General features: G+C 42.3%; 1 protein-coding gene across 5 annotated transcripts in view; it reads left to right on the top strand.

The window, feature by feature from the left end:
- The first annotated feature begins 5,931 nt into the window (after positions 1-5,931).
- The window catches only part of PLCD4 (phospholipase C delta 4), a 52,482-nt gene continuing 41,506 nt past the window's right edge, over positions 5,932-16,907 (top strand). For all 5 annotated transcript variants that reach the window (XM_044303554.1, XM_044303553.1, XM_044303552.1 and 2 more), the window contains exon 1: positions 5,932-5,982. The gene's annotated coding sequence lies outside the window, so the exon portion shown is untranslated. The remainder of the gene's footprint in view (positions 5,983-16,907) is intronic.

Raw genomic sequence — 16,907 nt, 5'->3', positions numbered from 1 at the left:
TACTGTGACATCACTGTGTGTATTATCTCTGTACTGTGACATCACTGTGTTTATTATCTCTGTACTGTGACATCACTGTGTTTATTATCTCTGTACTGTGACATCACTGTGTTTATTATCCCTGTACTGTGACATCACTGTGTTTATTATCTCTGTACTGTGACATCACTGTGTTTATTATCCCTGTACTGTGACATCACTGTGTTTATTATCCCTGTACTGTGATATCACTGTGTTTGTTATCTCTGTACTGTGACATCACTGTGTTTATTATCCCTGTACTGTGACATCACTGTGTCTATTATTCCTGTACTGTGACATCACTGTGTTTATTATCCCTGTACTGTGACATCACTGTGTTTATTATCCCTGTACTGTGATATCACTGTGTTTGTTATCTCTGAACTGTGACATCACTGTGTTTATTACCCCTGTACTGTGACATCACTGTGTTTGTTATCTCTGAACTGTGACATCACTGTGTTTATTATCTCTGTACTGTGACATCACCGTGTGTATTATCCCTGTACTGTGACATCACTGTGTGTATTATCCCTGTAATGTGACATCACTGTGTTTATTATCTCTGTACTGTGACATCACTGTGTTTATTATCCCTGTACTGTGACATCACTGTGTTTATTATCTCTGTACTGTGATATCACTGTGTTTGTTATCTCTGTACTGTGACATCACTGTGTTTATTATCCCTGTACTGTGACATCACTGTGTTTATTATCCCTGTAATGTGACATCACTGTGTTTATTATCCCTGTACTGTGACATCACTGTGTTTATTATCCCTGTACTGTGACATCACTGTGTTTATTATCCCTGTACTGTGACATCACTGTGTGTACTATCTCTGCACTGTGACATCACTGTGTTTATTACCCCTGTACTGTGACATCGCTGTGTTTATTATCCCTGTACTGTGACATCACTGTGTGTATTATCCCTGTACTGTGACATCACTGTGTTTATTATCCCTGTACTGTGACATCACTGTGTTTATTATCTCTGCACTGTGACATCACTGTGTTTATTACCCCTGTACTGTGACATCACTGTGTTTGTTATCTCTGAACTGTGACATCACTGTGTTTATTATCTCTGTACTGTGACATCACTGTGTTTATTATCTCTGTACTGTGACATCGCTGTGTTTATTATCTCTGTACTGTGACATCACTGTGTTTATTATCCCTGTACTGTGACATCACTGTGTTTATTATCCTGTACTGTGACATCACTGTGTTTATTATCCCTGTACTGTGACATCACTGTGTTTATTATCCCTGTACTGTGACATCGCTGTGTTTATTATCTCTGTACTGTGACATCGCTGTGTTTATTATCTCTGTACTGTGACATCACCGTGTTTATTATCCCTGTACTGTGACATCACTGTGTTTATTATCCTGTACTGTGACATCACTGTGTTTATTACCCCTGTACTGTGACATCACTGTGTGTATTATCTCTGTACTGTGACATCACTGTGTTTATTATCCCTGTACTGTGACATCACTGTGTTTATTATCCCTGTACTGTGACATCACTGTGTGTATTATCCCTGTACTGTGACATCACTGTGTGTATTATCCTGTACTGTGACATCACTGTGTTTATTACCCCAGTACTGTGACATCACTGTGTGTATTATCTCTGTACTGTGACATCACTGTGTTTATTATCCCTGTACTGTGACATCACTGTGTTTATTATCCCTGTACTGTGACATCACTGTGTGTATTATCCTGTACTGTGACATCACTGTGTTTATTATCCCTGTACTGTGACATCACTGTGTATATTATCCCTGTACTGTGACATCACTGTGTTTATTATCCCTGTACTGTGACATCACCGTGTTTATTATCTCTGTGCTGTGACATCACTGTGTTTATTATCTCTGTGCTGTGATATCACTGTGTGCATTATCTCTGTACTGTGACATCACTGTGTTTATTATCTCTGTGCTGTGACATCACTGTGTGTATTATCCCTGTACTGTGACATCACTGTGTTTATTATCTCTGTACTGTGACATCACTGTGTTTATTATCTCTGTACTGTGACATCACTGTGTTTATTATCCCTGTACTGTGACATCACTGTGTTTATTATCCCTGTACTGTGACATCACTGTGTTTATTATCTCTGTACTGTGACATCACTGTGTATATTATCCCTGTACTGTGACATCACTGTGTTTATTATCTCTGTACTGTGACATCACTGTGTATATTATCCCTGTACTGTGACATCACTGTGTGTATTATCCTGTACTGTGACATCACTGTGTTTATTATCCCTGTACTGTGACATCACTGTGTTTATTATCTCTGTACTGTGACATCACCGTGTTTATTATCCCTGTACTGTGACATCTCTGTGTTTATTATCTCTGTACTGTGACATCACTGTGTTTATTATCTCTGTACTGTGACATCACTGTGTTTATTACCCCTGTACTGTGACATCACTGTGTTTGTTAACCCTGTACTGTGACATCACTGTGTTTATTACCCCTGTACTGTGACATCACTGTGTTTGTTATCCCTGTACTGTGACATCACTGTGTTTATTACCCTGTACTGTGACATCACTGTGTTACTGTACTGTGACATCACTGTGTTATTACTCCCTGTACTGTGACATCACTGTGTTTATTATCCCTGTACTGTGACATCACTGTGTTTATTATCTCTGTACTGTGACATCACTGTGTTTATTATCTCTGTACTGTGACATCACTGTGTTTATTATCCCTGTACTGTGACATCACTGTGTTTATTATCTCTGTACTGTGACATCACTGTGTTTATTATCCCTGTACTGTGACATCACTGTGTTTATTATCCCTGTACTGTGACATCACTGTGTTTATTATCCCTGTACTGTGACATCACTGTGTTATTATCCCTGTACTGTGACATCACTGTGTTATTATCCCTGTACTGTGACATCACTGTGTTTATTATCCCTGTACTGTGACATCACTGTGTTTATTATCCCTGTACTGTGACATCACTGTGTTTATTATCCCTGTACTGTGACATCACTGTGTTTATTATCCCTGTACTGTGACATCACTGTGTTTATTATCCTCTGTACTGTGACATCACTGTGTTTTATACCCTGTACTGTGACATCACTGTGTTTATTATCCCTGTACTGTGACATCACTGTGTTTATTATCCCTGTACTGTGACATCACTGTGTTTATTATCCCTGTACTGTGACATCACTGTGTTGTTAACCCTGTACTGTGACATCACTGTGTATATTAATCCTGTACTGTGACATCACTGTGTTTATTATCCTGTACTGTGACATCACTGTGTGTATTATCTCTGTACTGTGACATCACTGTGTTATTATCTCTGTACTGTGACATCACTGTGTTTATTATCCCTGTACTGTGACATCACTGTGTTTATTATCTCTGTACTGTGACATCACTGTGTTTATTATCCCTGTACTGTGACATCACTGTGTTTATTATCTCTGTACTGTGACATCACTGTGTTTATTATCCTGTACTGTGACATCACTGTGTTTATTAATCTCTGTACTGTGACATCACTGTGTTTATTATCTCCTGTACTGTGACATCACTGTGTTTATTATCCCTGTACTGTGACATCACTGTGTTTATTATCCCTGTACTGTGACATCACTGTGTTTATTATCCCTGTACTGTGACATCACTGTGTTTATTATCCCTGTACTGTGACATCACTGTGTTTATTATCTCTGTACTGTGACATCACTGTGTTTATTATCTCTGTACTGTGACATCACTGTGTTTATTATCTCTGTACTGTGACATCACTGTGTTTATTATCCCTGTACTGTGACATCACTGTGTTTATTATCCCTGTACTGTGACATCACTGTGTTTATTATCTCTGTACTGTGACATCACTGTGTTTATTATCTCTGTACTGTGACATCACTGTGTTTATTATCTCTGTACTGTGACATCACTGTGTTATTATCTCTGTACTGTGACATCACTGTGTTTATTATCTCTGTACTGTGACATCACTGTGTTTATTATCCCTGTACTGTGACATCACTGTGTTTATTATCTCTGTACTGTGACATCACTGTGTTTATTATCTCTGTACTGTGACATCACTGTGTTTATTATCTCTGTACTGTGACATCACTGTGTTTATTATCTCTGTACTGTGACATCACTGTGTTTATTATCTCTGTACTGTGACATCACTGTGTTTATTATCTCTGTACTGTGACATCACTGTGTTTATTATCTCTGTACTGTGACATCACTGTGTTTATTATCTCTGTACTGTGACATCACTGTGTTTATTATCTCCTGTACTGTGACATCACTGTGTTTATTATCCCTGTACTGTGACATCACTGTGTTTATTATCCCTGTACTGTGACATCACTGTGTTTATTATCTCTGTACTGTGACATCACTGTGTTTATTATCTCTGTACTGTGACATCACTGTGTTTATTATCCTGTACTGTGACATCACTGTGTTTATTATCTCTGTACTGTGACATCACTGTGTTTATTATCTCTGTACTGTGACATCACTGTGTTTATTATCTCTGTACTGTGACATCACTGTGTTTATTATCTCTGTACTGTGACATCACTGTGTGTATTATCTCTGTACTGTGACATCACTGTGTTTATTATCTCTGTACTGTGACATCACTGTGTTTATTATCTCTGTACTGTGACATCACTGTGTGTATTATCTCTGTACTGTGACATCACTGTGTTTATTATCCTCTGTACTGTGACATCACTGTGTTTATTATCTCTGTACTGTGACATCACTGTGTGTATTATCCTGTACTGTGACATCACTGTGTTTATTATCTCTGTACTGTGACATCACTGTGTTATTATCTCTGTACTGTGACATCACTGTGTTATTATCCCTGTACTGTGACATCACTGTGTGTATTATCCCTGTACTGTGACATCACTGTGTGTATTATCCCTGTACTGTGACATCACTGTGTTTATTATCTCTGTACTGTGACATCACTGTGTTTATTATCTCTGTACTGTGACATCACTGTGTTTATTATCCCTGTACTGTGACATCACTGTGTTTATTATCTCTGTACTGTGACATCACCGTGTTTATTATCTCTGTACTGTGACATCACTGTGTTTATTATCCCTGTACTGTGACATCACTGTGTGTTTATTATCCCTGTACTGTGACATCACCGTGTTTATTATCTCTGTACTGTGACATCACTGTGTGTATTATCCTGTGCTGTGACATCACTGTGTTTATTATCTCTGTACTGTGACATCACCATGTTTATTATCTCTGTACTGTGACATCACTGTGTTTATTATCCCTGTACTGTGACATCACTGTGTTTATTATCCCTGTACTGTGACATTACTATGTTTATTATCTCTGTACTGTGACATCACTGTGTTTATTATCTCTGTACTGTGATATCACTGTGTGCATTATCTCTGTACTGTGACATCACTGTGTATATTATCTCTGTACTGTGACATCACTGTGTTTATTATCTCTGTGCTGTGACATCACTGTGTGCATTATCCCTTGCACTTATATTCTGGAGACTGGGAAAGCTGGGTGATGACTTCAGCGCAGTCTATATTGCATATATTGGCAGCCCCCCCCCCCCCCCTCCAGCTTTCCCAACAGCCAACAGCAGGTATATCTGTAATTTAAGATGGAAATGCTCTTCTTCTTACGTCTGCTCCTCTAATGGTGCATCTTATCCTGCGTGACCTGGAGGAGGGGAGGACATGATGTGCCAGGAGCTGCTGACACTTGAGAGTGCCTCTTTAAGAATGGATAGGGATCGCAGAATGGGCAGGGCTGGGACAGCAGCTATTAATATGTGGTGTCCGTCACTTCCACTCGCTCTGCACAGGAGAGTACAAGACGCTGCACTGAGAGGAGCTGCTGCTGACATGTGCCTGGCACAGGTATGGTACCCGGGCACTGCCCATAGTACAGGGTAACTGCATTACCATACAGATCCTGTGGCACAGCACAGTATATACCCCCACGTGTAGAGCAGATGCTTCCAGTGATGTACATGGTGCTGTATCTGGTATCTGCAGGGTCTCCTCAGCACCAGGGGGCTGACTGTGCTCAGGACAGAGTCGGGAGAGGCAGAATTCGGGATCCAGATGCAGGATTGGTACCAGGTCTGCTGGTATCTGGGTTACAGGAAGATAAGAAGTTTATCCGGGGGCATGATCTGTAAGCTGCCCAGGAATAGAGACGACAGAGCCCGTAGATGCCAACCGCCCCTAATCTACCCGCCTTAAAGATTTCATCCTGGAAATGTGCCCATGCTGGGTATTGTAGTTCTCTTAGGTTTGCTGCCCTCTGTTTGCCACTGACCCAGTTTTTCCCTCTCCTATACCTCCTAGCAGAGAAAGTGCCCCCCAGTTCAGATTGGGGGGGTCCTACATTTATTGTGGGTCCTAAGTAGAGCTGCTGTTATGGTACTTAAAGGGGTTCTTCGGGCTAAAGATATTGATGAACTTTTCTCGGGAAACAGAGCGGATGCTGAAGGCTGTACTCACTGTATAGCCCGAAACAGCTGATTGTGGGGGCGTCGGGTATTGGGACCCCCCATCGATCTGATATTGATGAACTATCCAGAGGATAGGCCATCGATGTCTGTAGCCCGGAGAACCCCTTTAAATCCTAACTTAGCACCAAGCACTTCAAATTAATATTCTTCCATGTCATAATCACAGAAATACCGGAAGCTGAGCTATGAGGAGCTGTTTGCTGAGGTCTTAACTCTCCTTGTAGCACGTGGATATCTATAGTGTGAGGACCCTAGCAAACAGCTCCTTATATCTCAGCTTCCCGGCATCCTGTGAGTATAAGGGCTCATTCACACGGCAATTGTTAGGCGGTTTTCGTGCATTGGGGACCGCAATCTGCGGTCCCCAAAGCACGGGCACCATCTGTGCGGCTGTTGGGACGGATCCAGATCCATTCAAGTTAAATGGGTCCGTGATCCGTCCGCACCGCAAAAAATAGTACACTCCGTAGTGCTTCCGTGGGGTTGCTTGCCTCTGTTCCACACCTACTTTCCGGATTGCGGACCCATTCAAGCTGTTTGCGGAACACAATTATGGCAACGGCCGCGTGCATGAGCCCTAACATGAAGAGGCAGCATAAAAACTGTGGTCCCGGTGCAGATCCCAGAGTAATCCACCCTAAAGCATTACTGGTTGCAAGGATTAAGGGGTTAATAAGCCAATCATACCCTTAGCCAGTTAAAACCATTACGTTACATATTAAGAGCACAAGAACAGCAACTTGCTGATGGTTTCCAGATAGCAACAGGACATTTTGTTTCCACACTGCACAGAACACAAGTGTAAAGCCGTTTTTCTGTATTTGTTAGGTCCTATGGAGGTCAAAAAGAGGGGACACCTGCTAAGCCCCCATTTTGAGTGGGGGCCAACTATTAGGTCTCATGCACACTAATGTATTTTACCTCCGTGACCGTTCCGTTAGTTTTTTTTTTTTTTGCAGACCATATGCGGAACCATTTATTTCAATCGGCCTGCAAAAAAAACGGAAGTTACTCCGTGTGCATTCCGTTTCTGTATGTCCGTTCCGCAAAAAATTAGAACACGTCCTATTACTGTCCGCATTACGGACAAGGATAGAACTGTTCTATTAAGGGCCAGCTGTTCCGTTCCGCAAAATACGGGATGCACACGGACGTCATGTGTATTTTTGCGGATCCATGTTTAGCGGACCGCAAAATACATAGTGCATGAGTCCTTAGACATTCACTTCTTATAGTCGACATGGAGAATAGCGCACCATGCAAAACGACGGACGCCTCAAAAGAACTGGAGTCTGTCTGGTGTCAATAGTGGGACATTTTATGTAAACATGACAGGGCTCATTCACTGACAACTAGCAGAGATCTTGAAAACATTGAGACATTGAAGCACACAGTACACCAGAACTTTGCAGAGTGATCATTATACATTGTAGAAATGTAGATAAAATCAGAGAACGTTACAATGTATCCTTGTATTGATACATGGCTGCTGAAGGGGGCGGGGCTTACTCTGCCATACTCTGTGCCAGGCTCCAGTGTATTTCCGTGCCAGTACCTAATGTTCTGTACGGTAGTATTATAGATGAGCCTCAGTAAACTGCACGCAGATGCCGGGTAATTGTATTATTTGACTACAGATCTGACCCCATTCATTTACAATGGCGGCTTCCTAGTGTAAGTGATTTATATGGCAGTGATTTACTCCATGGGGGAATATTGTGCTGGATGCGACTTATAATGGAGGCGTGAGTAACGGGAGGAGAAATCATGGCCATTGTTCATGCAGCTGGTCCGGAATCCGCCTGACAGGTCCCGCACATCTCTATGCTTCCTGCAATCGTTACTAATCAGATTCCCTTATTTAAAGGAAGGCGCGGTCCGGGAATTCAGCCGCAGTCTTCTGGCTGCACAGACTCTAAAGCAGGGAGCAGCAGCCTCCGGCACTCCAGCTGTTTTAAAACTATAACAACTCCCAGCATCCTCCATTCTCTTCTATGGGATTTCTGAGAACAGCTGAGCAGGCAGGCATGCTGGGAGTTATAGTTGCACAACAGCTGGCGTGCCGAAGGCTGCTGAATCCTGCTCTAAAGCAATAGTCTCCAACCTAGGACTGCGCTGCTGCTGGCTGTCAGGGCATGTTGGGAGTTGTAGTTTTGCAACAGCTGGAAAGCCACAGTAAATTCAATGGGAGAATGTGCAATACGAAACTAGAGGGGTCTGAGGGGGTCCTCTTCATGGGGGCCCCTCACTTTAGGGCTCATGCACATGAATCTATTTTTGGTCCGCTTCCGATCCACATTTTGACTGTATGTCCGTTCTGCGGCATCCGCAAAAAAAGTAAATAAAACATGTCCTATTCTTGTTCGTATAACAGACAAGGATAGGACCGTTCTATTAGGGCCAGACATCCTGTTCTGCAAAATGCGGAATGCACACGGCCGGTAGCCATGATTTGCGGATCCGCAGTTTGCGGCCATGTACATGAGCCCTTAGCCAGAGCAGAGTGTGTTAGCTGCGAACAGGTCCCTCTGGCAGGCGGGGCTCATCCTCTATTATGTGGTCGACCATTCATTTGCTGCACGGGAAATGTATGGCCGGCCGCAGCTTCCCTCAGCTGATCGCCAGGCTGGTTTCTATCTGCCCCCATCTAAGTGCCCCCACAATTACCCCCAAATCCTTGTTTTTAGCATGCTTTCCCAACTGGTAGTAAAACCTAAAAGCCCATGGGTGTTTGACACCAATAATGCGGGCACTAAAAGCACCTGTCAGAAAGCAGCCAAAGGGTCATTTTTTCGACCCCAAACAAATCTTAAAAAACGCCTGACGTGATGAGACTTTTTTTTGTTTGTTTTTTAGGGGGGGGGGAGGGTGCTAAGGGACTTGCGACTATTCCCCTTTTTTTATCTGGACGTGCGATTAAATGTTGTCACACGGCCGGTTTTATGCGGTGTCCACTAGGGCCTAGTAATTAAATTTATTAACATTCACATATTTTTTAATGGCATTTACTAAAATTGACATACATTTATGTATTTTTAATGGCTTTTTTATTGCAAAGCTAGAATTTTATTTAGCATAAAGTATGTGCCCCCTCCCCCATGATGTCATCTTTATAAAGCAGTATGGGAAAAAACATGGCTAAAAAAAATGCTATGCAAAAAAACATACAAAAACACACACACTGCATGTGGATTTTTTTTAAGCTGCAAAAAAAAAAAATAAATAAATTGAGGTCTAAGGCAGAAAAACTGCAGACCCAGAAAATGCTGCAATTTGAAATACACGCCATTAACACAAAAACAGCGCTACAAAACTGTACCTGTGTGTCCTGCCTTTAATATTTCCGTAGACTTTCATGCAACATCCGGAGCTAAGATTTTTTTGACAAAAAAAAATAGGCAAAAAGCAACTGCAAAAAAACAAACAAAAATGCCACAAATGCGCAAAAAAAAACAACGTATGTGTAAACCCACTGTATAGCGGCTGTTTTCCTGAGTTGTACTGTTCAATCAATTTGGAAACTGCGCTAGTTTGTGTTAAAACCGTGTGGCCTCACCGCGGAAGAGAAATGCCATTTTCTGCTTTGCCCAGAAAGTTAATTTGCTAATTAATCCAAATCTTCTGCATCAGCTGCATAAAGTATGGATGAGATCACAACACCAACCCCGGGGCGATCGGTGAGCGGTGGTAAAAGTAAACAAGAGGACGGTATTTAACAGGTTTTATGCAATTATCATATCAAAATCCAACACTGCTGCGCATGTTGCCATCGCTATGACATCACATATGTACATATGACCCCATAGCAGTACATTACGTGTAATAAAGCGGTGCCTTTTCACTCGGCGTACGCCTCAGGTCTCATGCACACGACCGTATGTATTTTGCGGTCTGCCCAAAAAAACGGATCCCCAGAAAACACGGATGACGTCCGTGTGCATTCCGTATTTTGCGGAACGGAACAGCTGGCCCCTAATAGAACAGTCCTATCCCTGTCCATAATGCGGACAATAATAGGACATGTTCTATTTTTTTGCGGAACGGAAATATGGGGACATACGGAAACGGAATGCACACGGAGTACCTTCCCTTTTTTTTTGCGGACCCATTGAAATGAATGGTTCTGTATAAAAAAACGGAACAGACACGGAATGAAAATACGTTCATGTGCATGAGGCCGCATAGTGCTGCATGTGACTGATGTGGCATTTTTTACATTTACGCTATGACTATTTCTTTGTGGAGTCCGGCCCGTTCTGTAGCACTGGACGACCGCGCTCCCTTTCCCTCCGCCACCGCCTTTTACTTTTAATTAAATTACGCTAGAAAACTGCAGCAATAAATCTTCCCCAAAGCATCTGTGACTCAGAGACCTGCAGATCTCGCTCTCTTTTATACTTCTCCCCAGGATTTAGTTAAGGAATACCAAATGTACACTGTGCCTATACAGCCTAAAATAACACTGCCATACTTTCCCAAAATAATACTGCCACACAGGGCCAGAATAATACGAAAATAAGATGCTATAATAACGCTGCCATACTTTCCCAAAATATTACTGCCACACAGGGCCAGAATAATACCAAAATAAGATGCTATAATAACGCTGCCATACTTTCCCAAAATATTACTGCCACACAGTGCCAGAATAATACCAAAATAAGATGCTATAATAACGCTGCCATACTTTCCCAAAATATTACTGCCACACAGTGCCAGAATAATACCAAAATAAGATGCTATAATAACGCTGCCATACTTTCCCAAAATATTACTGCCACACAGTGCCAGAATAATACCAAAATAAGATGCTATAATAACGCTGCCATACTTTCCCAAAATAATACTGCCACACAGGGCCAGAATAATACCAAAATAAGATGCTATCATAATTCTGCCATACAGTAACACCAATATAAGAAGCTAAAATAACATTGCCATGCTTTCTGAAAATAATACTGTCATACAGTGCCAGAATTATACCAAAATAAGATGCTATAATAATGCTGCCATACTTTCCAAAAATAATTCTTCCATACAGTGCCAGAATAATACCAAAAATAGAAGCTAAAATAATACTGCCATACAGTGCCAGACTAATACCAAAAAAGGATGCTATCATAATGCTGCCATACTTCCAAAAATAATACTGTCATACAGCACCTAAATAAGATGCTATAATAAGACTGGCATACTTTCCAAAAATAACACTGCGATACAGTGCCAAAATAATACCAAAATAAGATGCTATAATAACGCTGCCATACTTTCCCAAAATATTACTGCCACACAGTGCCAGAATAATACCAAAATAAGATGCTATAATAACGCTGCCATACTTTCCCAAAATATTACTGCCACACAGTGCCAGAATAATACCAAAATAAGATGCTATAATAACGCTGCCATACTTTCCCAAAATAATACTGCCACACAGGGCCAGAATAATACCAAAATAAGATGCTATCATAATTCTGCCATACAGTAACACCAATATAAGAAGCTAAAATAACATTGCCATGCTTTCTGAAAATAATACTGTCATACAGTGCCAGAATTATACCAAAATAAGATGCTATAATAATGCTGCCATACTTTCCAAAAATAATTCTTCCATACAGTGCCAGAATAATACCAAAAATAGAAGCTAAAATAATACTGCCATACAGTGCCAGACTAATACCAAAAAAGGATGCTATCATAATGCTGCCATCCTTCCAAAAATAATACTGTTATACAGCACCTAAATAAGATGCTATAATAAGACTGGCATACTTTCCAAAAATAACACCGCCATACAGTGCCAAAATAATAGCAAAATCAGATGCTATAATAACGCTGCCATATTTTCCAGAAATAGTACTGCCATAATGTGTCCAATCATGACTGATGTAAAGTACCCATATAGTAGTGCATTATAGTGTACACGTACTACCACTGTGCACTACACATAGAACTGTATCATACATCACGCAAATAATATTCAGACATAGGCCGTTGTGTGTTTTGCGGTCCACAAAACACGGATGGCGTCCGTGTGCGTTCCGCAATTTGCAGAACGGCATAAACAGCCATTAATATAACTGCCTATTCTTGTCCGCAAAACGGACAAGAATAGGACAGGTTATGTTTTTTTTGCGGACCACGGAACAGAGCAACGGATCTTTTGCGGCCCCATTGAAGTGAGTGGGTCCGCATCCAAGCCGCAAAACCTGCGGCTCAGATGCGGACCAAAACAACAGTCGTGTGCATGAGACCATAGGGAGAGATATTATACGCCGTTTTTTTAATCTATATCCCGCTGGTGTCAGATGTGGCGCAATTAGTAAGAGGCATACACCTCTTCATAATGGTGGCACCTGTGCCGGTCGGTGCGCCAAAATAGAAATCTACAGCAGCGAGGGATCTAGTGTAGATTACCGTTATCATATACAGTTTCCTGGCGTGGATTATAACGACTGTGCAATGCCGGCTACGGCTGCCCCTGCACCGTCCAATCCGTGCCCAGCTCTGCCCAGATTTTGGAAGCGTGGACTCCAAACACCCAAAAAGTCATAAAGACGTCACACAATTATGTGCAGCCGTGACCTGCGATACATTTTATGACTTTTGACCACAGTTTTGTCGCTTACAGGGGTTGAAAAATGCCCCCCACAGTGCCTAAATAATAATGCAATGTCCAACTATATTATCAACATACAGTATGAAAATAATACCACCATATAGTGTCCAAATAATAACAACCCAGCGAACCCAAATAGTACTGTAGTGTGTCCAAATAAGACTGGTTCCATAAAGTTACCAAATAGTACTGCCATACAGTACTGCCATACAGTGCCTAAATAACCGTCCTGCACAACATCTAGCTAATATTAACATACACTACACCAATGCTACTGTATTGTGTTCAAATAATACTGCCACAATGTGCCCAGATACTGGTTCCAATATAATACTGCTATACAGTGATCAAGTTACTGTGATACACAATATCTAACTAATATCAACATACAGCACACCAATGATACCACCATGTAGTGCCAAGCTAAGTGTGTTACGTAGTACCGCCATATACTGTCCTAATATCACTGTAAAATTTCCAATATCCAAATTATATCAACAGGAAGTACCAGAATAATATCACCATACAGCATCCGAATATTACCGCAATATACAGTACTATCCATTAAAGAGCCTGGGTTCTCAAGTCTCTTGGTGCCAATGCTGCCGGGATTTGTATTTAGCCCCTGCCAGGCGGTGTGGGCCCCATGGGGAGATTTTTGTTTTCCATCCCTGATTCCATGTGTACTATGAGGCGGCAGATATTTTAGGTGACGGTTTGGCACTGCCTGTTCCTTCACCAGAGCGGCCACAATCCATTTATTTCTCTCTGCAACTATTTTTAAAGCTGCAGATATGGCGCCTTACATTATGCAAATGGACCAAGAAAGTATTGATCTCCTGCGCGGAGAAATGAATGATGGTCGATAGCACTCAGGTCAGATCCTGGAGAGTGCCGAGACTGTACTACTCCCCCCATCCGGCTGACACATTAGAGGAGGCTGATGATAATACTCCGCTACCGGCTGCCGTATAATGTACTGATCGTGTGTCATCACTAACTAGATATACAGCCCGACACCCACATGTAGTGTCCTGTGGTTCTATGAGACAGTATCCCACATGAGAAGCTTAGATACACCAGTTCAGCAGACAGTATCCCACATGACTGGCTTAGATACAGTGGCTCAGCAGACAGTATCACACATGACTGGCTTAGATACAGTGGCTCAGCAGACAGTATCACACATGACTGGCTTAGATACAGTGGCTCAGCAGACAGTATCACACATGCCTGGCTTAGATACAGTGGCTCAGCAGACAGTATCACACATTACTGGCTTAGATACAGTAGTTAAGTAGACAGTATCACACATTACTGGCTTAGATACAGTGGCTCAGCAGACAGTATCACACATTACTGGCTTAGATACAGTAGCTAAGCAGACAGTATCACACATTACTGGCTTAGATACAGTGGTTCAGAAGACAGTATCACATATGACTGGCTTAGATACAGTAGATAAGCAGACAGTATCACACATTACTGGCTTAGATACAGTGGCTCAGCAGACAGTATCACACATTACTGGCTTAGATACAGTGGCTCAGCAGGCAGTATCACACATTACTGGCTTAGATACAGTGGCTCAGCAGGCAGTATCACATGACTGGCTTAGATACAGTGGCTCAGCAGGCAGTATCACACATTACTGGCTTAGATACAGTGGCTCAGCAGACAGTATCACACATTACTGGCTTAGATACAGTGGCTCAGCAGACAGTATCACATATGACTGGTTTAGATACAGTGGCTCAGCAGACAGTATCACATATGACTGGTTTAGATACAGTGGCTCAGCAGGCAGTATCACATATGACTGGTTTAGATACAGTGGCTCAGCAGACAGTATCACACATTACTGGCTTAGATACAGTGGCTCAGCAGGCAGTATCACACATTACTGGCTTAGATACAGAGGCTCAGCAGACAGTATCACACATTACTGGCTTAGATACAGAGGCTCAGCAGACAGTATCACACATTACTGGCTTAGATACAGTGGCTCAGCAGACAGTATCACACATTACTGGCTTGGATACAGTGGCTCAGCAGGCAGTATCACACATTACTGGCTTGGATACAGTGGCTCAGCAGACAGTATCACACATTACTGGCTTAGATACAGTGGCTCAGCAGGCAGTATCACACATTACTGGCTTAGATACAGAGGCTCAGCAGACAGTATCACACATTACTGGCTTAGATACAGAGGCTCAGCAGACAGTATCACACATTACTGGCTTGGATACAGTGGCTCAGCAGACAGTATCACACATTACTGGCTTAGATACAGTGGCTCAGCAGGCAGTATCACACATTACTGGCTTGGATACAGTGGATCAGCAGACAGTATCACACATTACTGGCTTAGATACAGTGGCTCAGCAGGCAGTACCACACATTACTGGCTTAGATACAGTGGCTCAGCAGACAGTATCACACATTACTGGCTTAGATACAGTGGCTCAGCAGACAGTATCACACATTACTGGCTTAGATACAGTGGCTCAGCAGACAGTATCACACATTACTGGCTTAGATACAGTGGCTCAGCAGACAGTATCACACATTACTGGTTTAGATACAGTGGCTCAGCAGACAGTATCACACATTACTGGTTTAGATACAGTGGCTCAGCAGACAGTATCACACATGACTGGCTTAGATACAGTGGCTCAGCAGGCAGTATCACACATTACTGGCTTGGATACAGTGGCTCAGCAGACAGTATCACACATTACTGGCTTAGATACAGTGGCTCAGCAGGCAGTACCACACATTACTGGCTTAGATACAGTGGCTCAGCAGACAGTATCACACATTACTGGCTTAGATACAGTGGCTCAGCAGACAGTATCACACATTACTGGCTTAGATACAGTGGCTCAGCAGACAGTATCACACACTACTGGCTTAGATACAGTGGCTCAGCAGACAGTATCACACATTACTGGTTTAGATACAGTGGCTCAGCAGACAGTATCACACATTACTGGTTTAGATACAGTGGCTCAGCAGACAGTATCACACAACATAGGATTTATTAAAGAGTAATGTCATGGAGTATTTTACTGTTACATTATCATCCAGGATCAGGACCCTGGACAATGGCCGTGGTGGGGGAGCTCTTTATCCTTCTGATGCCTCATACACCGGCCATGTGCACACCGCATCACAGATGTGGACCCGTTCACTTGAATGGTTCTGCAACCCGGAAGGTGCAGAATGGAGGCACGGAACCCCACGGAAGCACTACGGAGCACTAACCTGGGGTTTCTCTCCGTGCCTCGCACCCCAAAAAATAGAACATGAGCCCTAATACCCATCTCAGCTGATGTTCTCCAGTATCTGAGGATTGTATATGAGGTTCTGCAGGAGCTGTGGTGTGTATTAGGAGGTTCTGCAGCAGCTGTGGTGTGTATTATGAGGTTCTGCAGTAGCTGAGACGTGTATTATGATGTTCTGCAGCAGCTGAGGTGTGTATTATGATGTTCTGCAGCAGCTGAGACGTGTATTATGATGTTCTGCAGCTGAGGGGTGTGTTATGAGGTTTTGCAGCAGCTAAAGCATGTATTATGATGTTCTGCAACAGCTGAGACATGTATTATGATGTTCTGCAGCAGCTGAGGTGTGTATTATGATGTTCTGCAGCAGCTGAGGTGTGTATTATGATGTTCTGC

Source organism: Bufo gargarizans, chromosome 8 (genome assembly GCF_014858855.1).
Source record: "Bufo gargarizans isolate SCDJY-AF-19 chromosome 8, ASM1485885v1, whole genome shotgun sequence".
NCBI lineage: Eukaryota > Metazoa > Chordata > Amphibia > Anura > Bufonidae > Bufo > Bufo gargarizans.
Note: the sequence above shows the minus strand (reverse complement) of the source record. Positions and strands in the feature narration are given on the sequence as shown.